This window comes from Hippocampus comes, unplaced genomic scaffold (assembly GCF_001891065.2).
Source record: "Hippocampus comes isolate QL1 unplaced genomic scaffold, H_comes_QL1_v1.1 scaffold116, whole genome shotgun sequence".
NCBI classification, from domain to species: Eukaryota; Metazoa; Chordata; class Actinopteri; order Syngnathiformes; family Syngnathidae; genus Hippocampus; species Hippocampus comes.
In genome coordinates, this window is record NW_017805120.1 from 319,005 (window position 1) to 330,970 (window position 11,966).

The 11,966-nt window shown below is 47.2% G+C and overlaps 1 protein-coding gene across 9 annotated transcripts in view; it reads left to right on the plus strand.

Moving 5' to 3' along the window:
* Positions 1-11,966, plus strand: part of mmp21 (matrix metallopeptidase 21) — a 35,530-nt gene that overhangs the window by 15,832 nt on the left and 7,732 nt on the right. For 5 of the 9 annotated variants that reach the window (XR_002167740.1, XR_002167744.1, XR_002167739.1 and 2 more), the window contains exon 10: positions 2,536-2,717. The gene's annotated coding sequence lies outside the window, so the exon portion shown is untranslated. Of the gene's footprint in view, positions 1-2,535; positions 2,718-7,760; positions 7,921-8,009; positions 8,054-8,382; positions 8,477-10,552; positions 10,637-11,966 lie in introns of all 9 variants that reach the window. The other 4 variants (XR_002167743.1, XR_002167742.1, XR_002167747.1 and 1 more) reach the window with 4 other exon arrangements.

Below are 11,966 nucleotides of genomic sequence, written 5' to 3' on the forward strand. Positions count from 1 at the left end.
AGGGTCCTCCATCAGCTCCATTGTTGCCAAGGAAGTAGTTAAAATGGTGGACAGTTCCATGAAGTCCATTAAAGTGGGCTGTTAATCCTACAAAGTTATTCGACAGAAGTTAAACGAGCGGCCTGCTTCCTGTTTTTTCCTCTTATCCCTTTGCGTTAAAAATGTCTACTGTCGAGCTTTTAGAACAGACTCCCCCGCGTGAGGAATGTGCCCTCTGCCGTCCTCCACCGTGTGTTGCCCAGCAGCGACCTATCACTCATGGCAATTGAACGGCTCTCGAAGAGGGACCCCTGTTGGCGCCGTGCAATATTTATTACCATCAGTCAAACCCTCGAACGAAATCCTCCCCGCCGCCTTCTCCACTCTCTCCTCCCCCACGGGTGAATAACGGCGGCTTCTCTGAGTTCCACGTTAAAAAGTTCCCTCACTGGCCACCATTAGCTGGGATTTACGGTGGCAGCTTTCTCATGGAAGTGCCCGAGAGGGAGCGTGTGTCAGCGCGGTCGCTTACCTGCTGAGCCGTCAAATACGTTGCATGTTGGATATTTACCCGTTGCTTTTTTTTTTTTTTTTTTTTTTTTTTTTGTGACAACTCTTCACTGTTGATGTCAAGTAAGGCTAATTAAAAGTCGTTAGAGGAGTTGGGCTATCATGGAGGGTTTGTTTTCATTGTGGACACAATATAGAAACTCAAAATCTACCTTTTGATAAATAAACCAAAGGGACTGACTAGTGTAAAAGCATCTCTCGTTAAGGTCTTCTCGTATTGTAAACTGTATCTTGATGACAAAGAGACTGACTGACTGCCCAGGGTTTATTTCTCTTGGCCTAAGCACCACAAATTGGATGGACACTGGCAACGTTGCTGAAGGAAACATGTTTCATGTCACTTGTCTGGTCTCTCGGGGTGTTTGGCGTCTTCATTTCTTCTGCACACAACCGGAGAAACTGTCTGGCTGAGTGGAAGGTAGTTATTGGACTTTCTTGCTGTGATCTGCCCCCCCCCCCCCAAACACACACACACACACGCACACACACACACTTTACTGACAGCTGATGCGATTGTGTGATGTTGAGGTGAAAGGATAATTGGAGCTATGGATATCCTTATCACGGTGACAGTGAGAGCTCAGCTCCATTCAAAGGGAGAAGATGCAGCGATACGTCTTACATAAGGCTATATGTGCTGCTAAACAGATGTCTCTCCCCTTTTTTTTTTTTTTCTCCAGCGCAAGTCAGTGGCGCTGAACCTCATGTGGTCGGCGAGCAGATGGGCTACCTCTACAGTACCTTTACTAGGTCATGCCTTTATGTCAAGCTCAGAGCCCCCGCCCCCTGTAGGTGCCGTCGTGTCGTCAGGGCTAGCGGCGGCGTAAATTGAGGCTGATTATTTTCTTAAAACGTCATACTCGTTTCATTTAATGCATATTAATTGATGTGCTCTGGCGTAATCCACCAAGGATTTCTCAAAGGCGAGCACAAAAGGCCTTTATTATCTTAAGGAGGAAGTGGTCTTTTGGGACACCTCGTTGTGCGTTGCACCGCTAAACAGAGGTAAGTGAAATGAAATTACAACCAGCCAAGGATCGTATTGAATAATTACCTCGCCGGAGCCATTGTAGTAATGCCAAGGCGCTCTTTTTCGAGAAGCTGGCGGAGACGGGGGAGGTTATGGCTTCCCCTCGCAAAGAAGATGAATGCGGTTTCAAGGTTATACGAGTACCGTGCGATGGCCAAATGTTTTGAGAGGACGGGTTAATTTCATGTCCCTGTAATGTGATTTGCGATATCCACCTCTGTGTTGCCCTTGGTTTTTATTCTGGAGATAAGAACTCAACAGGCTTTTTTTCTCTTTCAAGTGTTTACAGGACCGCTAAGTGGATTTATTGGATGTGGGTCATCCTTATTATTTAGCCACCATTGCCCCAGCTTTGTGTATGATTTTTTTTTTTTTTTAAATAGCAATTCAGCTGTGATTTTTTTTTGAGAGAATTAGCCTGTTTCTTATGCACATAAGCAAAACATGAGCCCAATACAGAGGAGGAAAATTGCTGAGCACGGTTAATTACAGCGCAGGCAGCCAAATGGGGGTGAAGGGCCGCCATGGTAACGGCGGCATGGCTGCGCTTCTACTTTGTCTCCCGCAATGTGCCGCTCAGCAGTTTTGTATCTGCAGATCAGTCCAGTTAATGATCATGTCTGGAAGCCAAGACCGGCAGAAGCAATGGTAGCCTCGTTTCCAACAAGTGGTCAGGTTTGCCTATGCATTTTCTTTTGTGTAAATGAGGGTCCGAAAATATTTGACTCCTCCTTCGGTGCGCGCGCCACAGCGGTAAGTGTCAATGTGCTATCATGCTCCCTCTGTTCAGTACAATAACGGCATGAAAACAGAAATTGGAAGTTGTTCCAGGACTATTTCAAAATCTACGACTGAGTGTTTATTTCCCAGTTGTCAGTTAAGGAATTTTACTTTTAAATGCACATCGCTCGCTTTCGATGTAAGGCTAACCAAAAATATGTGATCCCACTTTTCAGCTGGACTTCGTTGGTGTGGCGGGATCCCCATCATGAAGGACCCGACCGGAACCCTTGGCTTTTGATGCTGGCAACTAACCAGTAAGGAGAGAGACTTGACTGTTTCCCCTGGTGCTGGATTTGGCTTCAACTCATGCGAGGCTGCTGTCACAGAAGTTGAACTTTGTACTCTCTGGCAAAAGGTAGGTCCTTCCTCCCTTTAGATCCCTTTTATGTCTTATAGGCTAACTGTCAGAATCGGAGTTAATAATGCTACACTTCCAGAATGGCCCACACAAATTTGCCTTATCACAGCTCAAAACAAAGCAAAAAGTACATGTTGGAGCTTCTTTTCATATTCCTTTACTTTCCAGTTTCATATATACAAATCCATGATACTGCCACGCTTGCAGCTCAGTTGTTCGCTATTTCTATCCTGTTCACTCAAGCACACTGCAGTAACGTTGCCCCGTAACACCTTGGATTTCCCAAATCTCCCGAAAGGATGCCTGAAGCTAACATTGGCCAAAAGATAAATTACGGAAGACACCGTGCGATTTGGGGAAAAAAAAATAAAAATGTGGCTTGCTGAGAAAGGACACAGTGCCTCTGTATTAAAACACCTACTCTTATGCTTTTTTTTCTTGGTGGTAGCAGGAGGTTGTCGCTAATGGAGTGCCAACATTTGCACGACTCGTTCATTAAATCTTGTGGTAAATCCACAAGTGGAATCAGCTTTTATAGCAAACATGTGATTTTTTAAATTTTATATTTATTCAGATATTTAAACGTGCCCTAATGTGCACGTAAAATTGCTTAGCTCTTCGTCTCACGCAAATTCTGCTCGCATCACCTACGGCGGTTTAAATTCACCTCAGTCGAATTTGCTCTGTTTTCAAATACGATAAAGTTTGCCTCATCATCTGCCCGTCATATGTCAAACCTCTTTGTTTTGTACTTAAACTTTTACCCGTACCATCATGCGGGTAGTGCAACTGTTTGCTTGAGCGCACCGCTACTCGTGAGTCGAAGAGGACCTCTTTGTCGGCGCCTTTTTCTCTCTCTCTCCCGACCCATCCATCTCAGCCCCCCCCCGCCCGTTGACCTGAGTGAAGGTCTCGCTGCTTATGTAATGTCTCCAAACATTTGTGCGGCGTTCGGGGGAAGTCAGGCATGCCAGAGCGGCGCAAAACTCTCATCGAGGTGGGACAGATGGCGAGCCTCATTTGCAGCCTTGCAAACTGCCCGTGACGGCGGCGACAAAGCGGGGCAGCGCTAACGGAGGCCTCGCAGACGCCGGACTAAGGTCGCTTGCATCAGCCAGGCTGTAAAGCATCGCCGGCTCCGGTGTTATGACTGCGAATTGTAGTATTGGCTGATTTATGGAAGCATTGATTCATCTTTTAAGAGGGAGAACGCAGCGTCTCACAGGTGGCGTGCCGCCATTATTAGCCAAAGCCATCGGAATCCCCGCGTTTGGACCATCCATCACGGAGTTAAGGAAGGTGACCCGGAGTTGTTTTGTAATTCGGTCGTTAATCAGCGCTCTGTCAGGTGCGTCGGCTTTGTCCGCTGCGAGCAACTCTTTGGGCAAAGTCCATTATCGAGTAAACACACAAAGAAATGAAGACGCCCGGCCGCCACAATCCCCACTATGGGAGATCAAATGGCAGGCCCGGTGATGATGAGCGATGTTTATGGCCAGCACTCTATTAAGGCCAAGCTCTTCCCTGCCTGGCACGTAATGAACACCCACCTTTGGGAAGCGCTGTATTACCGGTCGTTTTCATCAAAATGTGGCGTAATTGCCTTTGAATGAGTTTTGAGGGTAACTTGGCAAGGTGACTTGCTTATGGCAACATTAACTGTGTTGATTTGAATGGAACGAGCGCCACCCTCCACCATTTTTTTTTTTTTTGCATGCTAATGAAACCCTGTTACGTCCTTGGTTGGATGACAATTGCGCTCTTTCTGTTTGTACATGGAAACGCCTCCTCCAGATGTCCTCAACACTGCGGGAGGCACGCCAAAAAAAAAAAAAAGACAAGATCACTCCTCTCTTACCAATACTGCAGTGTGATTGCTTGTTGATTCTGTCAGGAAGTGGGTTAAATATTGACAACAAATCTCAAAGGGAGAGAGAGAGAGGGGGGGGGGGGCGATGTTTTGGGTTAGCGCAGACAATGTACCATCTGCACACGGCGGGGCGTATTGAGCGACACCGGACTACTGCTGTGAGCAACGATTGCATTGTTATTAAATGGCTGTTGCCTCCCTGGCAGCCATATTAAAGCCTCTGATCCTTTGCCCGGTGCAAGAAAAGGAAGAGAGAAAGGAGGACCTCCCCCCAGCCCCCACTGCACCACCACCACTACCACACCACCCCTCCACCCCCACCCTTGTCTGGAAAAAAGTCTGGCCCGCTGGACAGGGTGACATAACGTGCAGCTGCAACAGCACAGATTAGACGATGGCAGCGCAAACAGCAGGAAGAGACCGAAAGACAAGAGCTCCATCTTGAAGGCCGTTTTGGACCCATGCACGTTGATGATCTCATTTGGAAAAATGTGTCCTACCAACAGGGCATCGCATTTCTCATACCATATTTGTCACAGAACTTTCAAGAGGAGCGCACGCAAGACAGGCTTGAGTTGTAGTGTTCGTCACCTGGCCCGGGAGCCAGAGTCAGCCCGCAGCATCGTTTTTAGTACCACAAAATAAAAATATTAGAGTCTCCGTCCGATTCATCGTGTTCAAACGGTTTGATGAAATCGCATCTGATCAGTTTTGCTCTTGTTGCATTTTCTGCTCGGTTTTTGGGTGCCGCTTTTGCATCTCACGACTCAGTTTCGGTTTTCGGGAGCAGATTCCGTAAGCAGCATTAGACATTTTTTTCCAACATAGGGCTAGGGGGAGAATCTGTCGTTTCCCGCCAACTGATGTAATGTATACATGGTGTAAGTTGGAGCTGAGCCATACTTAGAATATTTGGAGTCGGGCGACTCTGTCAGATCAGCAGCTCAGTCTGTCGTCTCGAGGAAGTGAATGGCGGACGCTCATAAATATTCATGGGCCGCTCAGACTCCCGTTTTGTCGACAAAAAGTTTCCAAGGTCCCGTTTTTTTGTTTTTTTTTCCGAAGCACGTCATCCCCTTTTGATGGGACCTGACATTTGTCAAGGTTCTGCGCAGAGGATTTGTTTGTGACAGCTTCAAATTATTGCGGCACACATGGAGCCGAGAGGAAGAGGGAGACGGGAGGCGGGGAGGGTGAGAAAAGAAGAAAATAGCGGCTGCTTATTTAAATGTCACTTGAGCAAGGTGAATGCATAAGCTCCCCAAGCATCACATAGGAAATGCACCACAATAGAAGAGAGGTTTCTTGCCATTCTCCATTCTGGGCTTATGCGTCGGGCCCCGGCAGCCGGCGTTAAATCTTATGAAGCTCTGCCAGCACCTCGACTGTAACCACAAACCGTTTACTTGTTTGCTTTGTGCGTAGGTTGCGACTGAGGTGCCAAGCACTTGGGTCCCATTTTGGGGTGCGACATATACATTTTCAAGCTCTCCCACTCTGAAAACGAGTCAGAAAGACATTGCCTTAAGTGCAATCCGGGGGAGGAAGGCAGCAGAGGAAAAATATCTGATTACGGTGCCGCCATTTTTCCCTGCCCGGCGTTATTTCTTGACAGCACTCGAAAGCGCTTGAGAGAAGAGCGCGCGCAGGGGGAAGCTCAGAGTGTCACTGACCTTTCTAACAAGGACTAGAAGACACGCCAAGGCAAAGTCGCTCAAAAGTAAACCACTGCCGCTCATTTTCCCACCTAAATGCCCTCCGTCTCTCTTCCTTGTCAAATAGCGTGTGACACCGCTGGATTAAGTCCTCACAAGGCATGCCAGATGCTGCAATCAGATGACAAGCACCGACGCGTCTGCACTTCCGCAATGGTCGTTGCGCGGAGATGCATTCATGCTGCCGGCATGTCGATAAATTATGCAGCAAAAGCTTTTTTGTCCCTTTGTCCACTTTTTTCCCCCCCTTGTTGATCTGATGGATTCACACTTATGTGTTCCAAAAATGCCCTTTACCAATTTTTTTTTTATATATCTACAACGGCAATTATTACACGTACGTCTTTGGTGTATTTTTTTTCCTCAGGTATTGTATTTTTTGGATGTGCGCCATAGCGTAGATCCTCAGGGTCCTTGGATAGCTTCAGGTCAGAATCAGGCCTCTTCTAACAGTGGACAAAGTCAGACGCTGGTCAAATATTTGCCAGTACAACAGCGGCTGCTCCGTTAATGATGACTATATCAAGTCATATCCAATTTGTTCAAAATATCGAAATTGTATCCCTTGATCCATGACGTGTACATCCAGCGCTGCACTACAACCGTCATCTATTTTAATGCGCACATTTGTGACTATCAAGCTTGCGTGTACTGCCGTTGTGGCTCCCCCTGATTAATGGAGCAATTACATAATCCTTAACAGTGAATGATGATTGCGCTAACGATGAGCTCATGTTGGGTAACGACTTGCAGAGTTTGTTTGTGCGAAGTACGCAAAGGGAGGAGAGCGGCGGCTGACTGTGTTTGCCCCGCCAGCCCGGCTTGCGCTCACGCCGCCGCAGCTGCCGAATATCTAAACAGAGTCACTAATGTTTTTTTTTCCCCCCGTCGTCCCTGGAGATGGAGAATTAATTACAAAAGTAGGTTTTAATTGGGTTTGTGTTTACAAAATGTTGCCTTCATGCCCTAGTTGCACACGCGAATGAGGCATTACGCGTATGATTTGCGATGCGAAATGTCAATGCTCATTTAAATTAGAATCTCAGCGCTTTATCAGTATAGTCCGACTCGCTTCATGCCAACGCCGCAAGCGGCAGCGGAGCAAGCTTTGGCTTGACTCATGGCGGGCCTGAGGCCACTAACATTGCCTCTTGAGAAATGTAATCAGTTTGCTCCACTTGGGCCTGAGCCCGGCTGCTGTTAAGAGACCAGACAGCTCAATCTGCAGCTGGATCACCTGGGGTTATGTTTTGCGGGACCTCCTATGGGTCCTTGAGATCGAGAACGTATATGATGGAGATAACCGTACCGGCCTTTAAAAAATGCTCTTCTCGGAGGGTTCATAAAGCTCCTGAAGAGTAGGTTTGCCTGCGCGAAGCCACATGTTTACATTGTCCTTTCCTTTTTTTCCTCTTGCGATTTAATTTGTGATTAAATGAACATTTTTTTTTCAAGCTTGCTTGGCCACTATCGCCATAACTGACGCCCCGTCACACAACATGTAGACTGGCTAACGGTGAGCCAATTAACAGCCAGCTGTTAACCTCTCTCTCACTGACTCCCACGTCAAGAGAAGACGACCCCTAAGTAGACCAAAATCATACCTGCACCTCAGGTAATGTGCTATTGTTGTTTCATACTGCAAAATCATTTTTTTTATCATCAGGAGAATAATCTATCCTAAAAAATACTTTACATCCGCAGCTCTACATTTAGCACTACACGCAGTGACATCAGTCATAGCAAAGGTAATTAAATTTACCAGCCAGGGCTGCTGTTTGAGCAAATACGATCATTGATCAAACTGCTAAGTCAAAAAAAAAAACAATTACATTGCTCGCACCTCTCCATCTTGTTTAGTCAGCTTGATGTGTGTGGAGCACAATATCAGCATGTAAGACCCAGGGGATTGTGCGTGTGTGTGCGTGTGTGTGTGTGTGTTTAAGAGAATGAGTCCAGTCAGACGCTCGAATGTGTGTCATCTCCTGAGTGCAACACCAGCTTGGCCCACTTCTGCCTGACCGACTAGACTGTGTCCCACCCCCCCCCACCCCCCTTCTTGTCTCTTTGTGTTTAGTGCTATCGTTCCTGCGTGGGGTCCACTTCTCATGACTCTCCTTCAAACAAAACACAGCAAAACCGAAAGCGCGCAAAGACGCACAACATCCCAGGTGAATCCACAAATCAGACGGGACCACCCTGCGCACTCGCGCAGAGTTCATAGCCACGTGCTCGTGCTCAAGTAGGTCAAAAATGGGGAGGGGGGGAGCTGAACTTTAGGCCCTACTTTTTTTTTTTGCAGAAAGCATGAGGCTCCATGACCTCGTACAAGCTGATTTGATCTCGCACTAAAAACTTGCATTTGAAGTTTGTCAGAAAGCTTTGCTTGCACTCCCGCGTATTGCCTAGTAAGCAGATGCATACATAGTGTGTCAAACACTTTAGTCATTCAGTTTTGACTTTATTATATTCTAATAGCATAATTAAATTGAATGTAAAAAAAAAATAATGGTAATTCGTATCTCAAGGCACCACTGCTCATGCTTTATATTGTTTTTTTAGTATTTTTTAAACCAACATTGTAAATAGAATTTATGTCGTCAGAGAAAAAAATGTAGGAATAAAACTACCAATTTAATTTATTGTTTATTCTCGTCAAAGTAATTTCTCGTGGAGACATAAAATTGCATATTTCAACCCTGACGTAATGTTTCAAAAAATGACCAGCGTACGTGTCTGTTTTGGCTTTCTGTTCCCGCTACTATGCGAAGCTAACTCGCTTGTTCTCTTATATCCAACGAAAAAATGTAAATTGTCTTACAGTCTTTTGGGACACTGTCGAGAACTCTCACCCTCAGTAGCCAAGGCCCCCCTCCCAACTCACTCCGGGCTGCCTCAGCCTGCCTCAGGCCTCATTATGCCATTAGCCGCTTGGGGCCTCAGTCCATTTGCTGGCTGGAAAGTGTGACGGAGGCCCCCCTTTCACAGGGTCGCCACTCTTGCTGGAGGCCGGTCAGCTGAGAAATGAGTGAGCGTGAACCAGTGTATTCACTTCACACTCGGATTATGTATTTGACACTAATAGTGATGTAGCGCTTACATCCTTCCCGCTGATCCACACTGGTGATAATACCTCATGGTTAGATTGCGGACCTTTTAACCTTTCGTCGTAGCTGCTATATGAAAAATGTGTTTGTCCTTTTATTTGTGTAGTTTCATTAGGCCTCTACGTTTTGGATTTGAAGTCTGCTGAGAGCGCGCGAGAGAAAATCAGCTCAAGTGAAAAATGCCAACTTAGGTGGGAGAAATTCCAAAAGCGCGGCTTCCGAGTCTCATTCGGACCCCCGCGCGATGTTTTGTACGGGTGTGTCTGGAGAAGACGAGTAGCGCTCGTTCGCTTGCATAGTTTCTGTTTAGCCACCGCAAAAGCAGCGCGAGACACAGTGAGAATCCATCCCGGCTCCCCTCGTGGGAATCGAGCCGACGCTCGCAACACAATGATGAAGTATCGGGTGACTTGAGGAAAATAGCTAAGATCCTCCCGACTAGCGAAGATGAGGCGACATCTTGTTTCAGTTTATGTCGGACACGTGATCCACTGAATAAGAAAATCAAGACCAAACCACAGAACTCAGTCAAAGGGCTTTTGAGAAATGCACCGCTGCTTTGCAACCCGTAAAAATACCAATGACTGCTTTGCTATTAGCCATCGTAGTACTTTTTGGACTCTGGGGGATATAGAGAGAGACATTATGAACAGAATCTTTTTGACTTGATTTTTGCGTATGACAAGAAGGCCATCCTAGAGTCGTTTTGCTGTGTTCGAGGAAGGTCTCGGCGAATTGTGTCTGACACTTGAGACGCGAGTGAAGCTCTCCACGTTAAGACCTGCCAGCTGCATCGCTCGGCTATGCCATTGCATGCAGCCAGTCGGATCCCTCATCGTGCGCCTCAGTCCAAATGATTCTGCTAACGTTTCTCTTTCATCGCTGGGAGTTTCAGCCTCTGTCTTCCTCATAGTTGTCTGACTGGCGGCGTCAGGTACAAAAGCGGCGACGAGTGGGCGGCGGGTAGGCGGACAAATGGATTTCGGGTCGTCCATCTCTCGAAGAAGCCTCCGCTGTGTTTGCTTCAGTCACTTTGTCATTTACACGTTTGATAACACGCTGCCTTGATGACTCTTTTAATTACATCCGCAGCGAGGGAACACATTTTGTATGATTTTCTTTTTCTTTGTGCTTTCGCAGGCAGGTTTCGGCGTTATTAAGGAAATTCTGCATGAACCCGAGTCAGCGGTTTTTGTCAAACCACCACACCTCCCCTCCGCCCTGGTATGCCGCAATCTCATCACATTTAGGAGAGAGGGGGTGCCGGAAAAAAATTTAATTGGAGGCGTGCGATAGTGACGACAGAAGCCCAGGCCAGGGTGCGGGATAAATCAGACGTCCTCCTGGCAGCTTTATGGCTTTGGAGAGGGAGAGAGAGAGAAAGAGAAAATGGGGAAAAAGTGGTTAACTTTAATGGCGGGAGATCGAATTGTTGGGCTGCACCCCCCCAACCCTCGCTCGACCCTCCCCCCAATTAGATCAGGCCCCTTTGACCGGGCTTGATGTATGGAGTTAATTCAGCTAGTTTTGCGCTATAATTCAAGTGCGCTTAAAGTGGCGCTGTGTGTCCTGTCGCATCCGCCTCTACTTTCTATCAGGTGTTAAACAATGACCAAATGAGCCCTCCCGTTATCACGGTCATCTCGGTCACGTCCTACCCTCACCGTGTCGAGGTCGCGCTCACCAAGCCCCCCCTCCAGGGGCCCACTCCTGACCTCCCGGCTGACTTAAGCCTTCTGCTTTCATAATACGGAGGGGGTGCAACCGACGTTGGCTAGTAAAGCAGACGCTCAAGTGGTTCCTGCAAGGGTAATAGGGGACCCGCTCTCCACTGCACTTGATTTAATCCGGCCCCTCTGTGTGTGGCGAGTGGAGGGCGGTTTAGTCTCGGAGCAGATGGATGGATAAATGGGAGCTGGGGGTCGCACCTCGCAAGACATCACGTGTTTGGGAATCCCAGAGAGTTCACAAAAGGGACTCAGTCACGGCCAGAAGCCGCTTTCAAGAGTTTTAACGAACAGACCCACACAATGTTGTGGTCTGTGACTATATAAGCTCCGACTCGCTTCTCTCACCAGGAAAAAGTTTGTTTCCAGCCTTTTCCATTCTTTAGTAATCAACACTGGAAAATAGGTTGGTTTCACCGAAACATTCATAAAATATCAAATGCACACAGCGCAAACGAAGCGCTAACGAACAATACTTTTTGGGGGGTTAACTGATCACTATGGGACTGGGTGGCTTCTTTCATACTGCGTTAAATGGACACATTTTACCTCAGTTGGTCACACTGTTTTGCGGCATTTGGATGCCATGATAAAAGCATCAAAACTTAAGTTGTATTTTGGAGTCTAGTTTGAGCACGAGTAGTGTTGCTGTAAACACGCTGCTTGGGTCAGAGGGTTCTGCACAGCATACTGAGCGAGCCAGGTAGAGGTGAGTGGGAGTCCCGACTACGAGGAGGAGGAGGAGGAGGTCGCGGCCATGTTTGTTGGCAATGCCGTTGGAGTGCGCCGCTTCTTGGCATCGGGAGCCTTTTTTTTTTTTTTTTTAC